At 41.4% G+C, this 4,826-nt stretch overlaps 1 pseudogene; it reads left to right on the forward strand.

Annotated features, from left to right (window-relative positions):
* The window catches only part of LOC106530681 (glutamate receptor 2-like), an 86,937-nt pseudogene that overhangs the window by 24,666 nt on the left and 57,445 nt on the right, over positions 1-4,826 (forward strand).

Below are 4,826 nucleotides of genomic sequence, written 5' to 3' on the forward strand. Positions count from 1 at the left end.
GAGAGACGAAACGTTTCATTAGAGAAGAACCCGTCCAGAGGACCTATTCAATTTTTTTTCCTTTTGATTTTTTACCTGGATTACTGAGATGCATCAGGACACTGTCAGAAAAGYTTTGGAACTATTTTGAGTGTCTGGCAGGAAATCAGCCTGCTCATTTTGTAGGGTCGTGGGAACAGCCACCTCTTCCAGCTCTTCTGGGGGGTTTCAAGGTGTTCACAGGCCAGACGAGAGACACAGTCTCTCCAGCGTGTCCTGGGTCTTCCACGGGGTCTCCTCCCAGTTGGACATGTCTGAAGCACCTTCCTAGGGAACAGTCCAGGAGGCATCCTTAGACGCCTGAATCACTTTAATTTGTGCCTCTGGATGTGGAGCAGCAGCTCAACTCTGTCTACGGGAGCGTCCAGCTACCCTGCAGAGAAAACACACTTCGACTGCTTGTTTCCACGATCTTGTTCTTTTGGTCACGACCCATAGGTGAGGGTAGGAACATTGACTGACTGGTAAACAGCAAGGTTATAATAGTTCTGGATTTTTCATTATAGTTTAGTTTTATTTCGTTGTGACTTTTTTCTTTTAATTCAGTTAGTTTTAATTAGTTTTTACAGTAGATTTGCTAGTTTTTATTAGTTATTATTGCATTTTTAATGCTTTACTTTTAGTTTAGTTTCTATTAGTTCTAGTATTAGTTTTTTTTATAGTTTGAGTAACCATATTTTTCAATGCATCCTCAAGCTTGTGATGTTCCTGTGAGTTAACTAACCAAACAGCTACCTGTATTTAGTCACCAGTTAAAGCAGTCCATTATAGAGACACCTTCCTAAAATAATTGCGTAACTCAGTTTTGCCAACTAAAGACGGTCAATTATTTTAGGATGATGACAATAGTTGTGCGGCGGCACGGTGGCTCAGTTGGTAGAGCTGATGCCTCTCAGCAAGAAGGTCACCGGTTCAAATCCCGGTCTGGGGACCTTTCTGGGTAGAGTTTGCATGTTCTCTCCGTGCATGTGTGGGTTCTCTCCGGATACTCCGGCTTCCTCCCACAGACCAAAAACATGACTGTTAGGTTAAATGATAACTCTAAATTGTCCCTAGGTGTGAGTGAGAGAGTGAATGGTTGTTTGTCTCGTTTGTCTCCATGTGTGGCCCTGTGATGGACTTGCGACCTGTCCAGGGTGTAGCCCGCCCCTCGCACTGTGACTGCTGGATATGGGCACCAGTGACCCACGCGACCCTGAAAAGGAAGAAGCATGTACAGAAAATGGATGGATGGATAGATGGATGGACAATAGTTGTCTCCAACCTGTTGATTGTTTTTCACAGGAGCTACTGAGAGAAGTTAGCGTTTCGATAGTCACAGTTAGCATCTTGTGTGAGTTTGATTCATGCAGTTTTTCTCTTGAGATGTATCCCACCTGTTTTATCACCTGTTTCCACTACAAGACACTGGCTTTTATTTTTCTCTCAGTCATATTTAAATAAATCCCAAAGTGGATGTTGCTGCTTTCTCCCAACCTTTGTTGTTGTCATTTGGCAGGTGATGCTGAGCAGCAGACTGTAAACAAGTGTTGTTACAGACCACAGCTAATGTGAAGAAAAAAGATCTACATGGCTCAAAATAAATTGACAAACATTAAAACTAAGGATATTCTATTTATAATTTCAGCACCTGGCCCTTAGCAGCCACTTATGCCTTGTGCCGGCTCCATCCTTTGCAACTATTGCCCCTTTTCCACTAGTGCCTCTACAGCACGGCTCGGCACGGTTCCACGCCTCTACCATTACCTGGGATTTATGGAGCCGGCCCCCTTTTTAGTACCAATGCCATCAAGGTTCTAATCGTACCGTTCTGGCAGGAAAATGCAACGTCAGAACAGTGTCTGTCACTGATTGGTTAGAGGGTGGAGTCGCTTGTTGTGTCTGATAAACAAGCTAGCTTAATAGTTCGTAACTGTACTTACCAAAGTCCTGCCACTGAAATTATATTACAACTTGTAAAGATTCATGGGGACCAAAAATATACTAATTGTAATGAATTCAGCAACAAAAAAAACTTCTTTATGATTTAAGATTAAAGATAAATTGAATGTTTTCAAATCTACAGCTGCTTGAAGCTACGTTTCTGTGATGACAGCTCTGTGAGATTTCTTTTGCAATTTTAATGTGCATCTTGTCATCTTGTCATCAAGTCATTTTGAAAACATCTTTATTATCCAGCGTCTTTAAGTTATGCAAACACTGTACATTTGTAAATCCAGGACCAATAATCCAAACAATAATCTCACATTAACAGGTTCACGCACACAAATACTTTTCTATTTTATGGGGACATAAGCACACTTATAGTTTTCCTTATGTTTTACGTGGGACCCATGTTCATAAAAGCCTTTTCCCCAATGTAAAGTCTCACTCTTATGGGGTGGCTGTGGTGCAGTGGTAGGACAGTCGTCTCTTGGAACAAGAAAGTCACAGGTTTGATCCCCTGCCAAGCCCACGTCACGGTGTCTTGTGCACTGAAATTGGATTATAGAAGTGAAAGTAGTCAAACTGAATTTTTAAAACAACAAAATACAGTTTCAAAGGAAATTAATTTAGATTCAAAACTTTAAATTCAGTTTCAAACCATTAGATTCTGTTTTAATTTAGTGACATTAATTCATTCCAACCAATGCATTCAGTTTTATATTATACTAARACAGATTCAGTCTGGTAATTCAAAATCAGTTTCTGCTGGCACAAGTTTCCTTTCATACAAAAAAAGCTATAAATAGAATCAAACACATCAATGAGATTAAAATGAACATATTCCAGAAGAATTACATTAAATWCATGTACTTTTCCAGAAGTCACTCCAAGAATCCAAACAATCTTCTAACATAATTTGTATTTGGCTGGATGATTGTTTTTCTAAGAACTTTGTAATAGTGCGCCATCTTGACCAGGGGTCTCATTTATAAAGCTTGRGTATTCACAAAATGAGTGAAAAAACAACAACTCCAGCTGTCACTATTGTTATTTATAGCTACATATTATGAGTGCTGCAGGAGTGATTCTGATGATTTATCCATCGTGCCTTCTACGTTGTTACAAAAACTCTGTAAGACAAAGACGTACGAAATGACGTGATCCCTGATCCACTCTCACACCTTGTTGATGTATAAACCAGACTCTAGAGTGGCTCAAGACTTCAATGACAGAGGATGACTATATACAACAGCCAGGCAGCATGGTGGTTCAGTTGCTGAATCTGTTGACWCTCAGCAAGAAGGTTGCCAGATCAAATCCCAGCTGGGGAACTCTCTYAGTAGAGTTTGCATGTTCTTTTCGTGCATGTGTGCGTTTCCTCCTAGTGCTCTGGTTTCCCCTACAGACCAAAAACTTGAATGAGATTTGTTTGTCTCTACTTGTCCCTGTGATGGACTGAAGATATGTCCAGGGTATCCACTGGCCCTCACGCATTGACTTCTGGAAAAGGGCACCAGTGACCCTCGTGATCCTAAAAGAAAGAAGTGTGTAAAAGATAATGGATGGACTACACACAACAGGCAACCTTGTCTGGAAAATAACAGGACTTGGGGAGCTTGATGGTGCGTACCTGGTAATCWAGCAAATCCCAAGGCTCAGCTGGGCTAAGCTTAAAGAAAATGAAAGGAAGCTGTCTCCTCATGAATCCACAACCTGTGAGGAGCCATCAAGGTTAGATGCCATGTAGGTTAGATGGCAAGGCCATGTTCTGGAACACAAGCTGGCTTTAGGTAGGTGGAATGTCACCTCACTGGTGGATGGGAGCTTGGACTCTGGACCTCAGGGACTGGATTCTCTGCAGCAGCCTAGGGAAAGAGATATCGCAGATGTAACTTTTTTCTCTTCAGGGCAGTTTAACGATAGAAGCACCCAGAGCARTCAAGACTTTAATGTTACATGTTTGTGTTTTGTTTAGGATCTGGAGATTCGCAAGGAGCGACGCATCATCCTRGATTGTGAACAGGACAAAGTCAAAGACATCATGGAACAGGTTGATTTCTGTCGTCTTCGTTTTTAGATCAGTGTTTAAATGTTGACTCCAACTGATGGCACACAGGTTCTTTAGAAATTCGTTTGATCACTTCTGTCATTTGGGTCTTTCTGTTAAGTGGAGCACCAAGGAGTGGAACCTGTTATAAAATGAGTAAAACAAGCTTTAATTTTAAGGTTTAGCCARGGCATATATTACATCAGATTCCTGCAAAGCTCCCATGATACATCTCATCTTGAACGGAGTTCACTGAAACCAGTTTCTTTCCTCAACAGTCTTTATTTGTCTCTAAGATATCTTACAGTGGCCACATACAGGGGTTGGACAATGAAACTGAAACACCTYATTTTAGACCACAATAATTTATTGTGGTGGATTTATTATTATGGTGTAGGTCCTCCTTTTGCGGCCAATACAACATGAATTCGTCTTGGGAATGACATATAAAAGTCCTGCACAGTGGTCAAAGGGATTTTAAGCCATTCTTCTTGCAAGATAGTGGCCAGGTCACTACATGATGCTGGTGAAGGAAAACATTTCCTGAATCGCTCCTCCAAAACACCCCAAAGTGTCTCAATAATATTTAGATCTGGTGACTGTGCAGGCCACGGGAGATGTTCAACTTCACTTTCATGTTCATCAAACCAGTCATTCACCAGTCTTGCAGTGTGTATAGGTGCATTGTCATCCGGATACACGGCACCGCCTTAAGGATACAATGTTTGAACCACTGGATACACATGGTCCTCCAGAATGGTTCTGTAGTCTTTGACAGTGACACACCCATCTAGCACAAGTATTGGGCCAAGGG

The sequence above is a fragment of the Austrofundulus limnaeus genome, unplaced genomic scaffold, assembly GCF_001266775.1.
Source record: "Austrofundulus limnaeus strain Quisiro unplaced genomic scaffold, Austrofundulus_limnaeus-1.0 Scaffold546, whole genome shotgun sequence".
In the NCBI taxonomy this organism is placed as follows: Eukaryota; Metazoa; Chordata; class Actinopteri; order Cyprinodontiformes; family Rivulidae; genus Austrofundulus; species Austrofundulus limnaeus.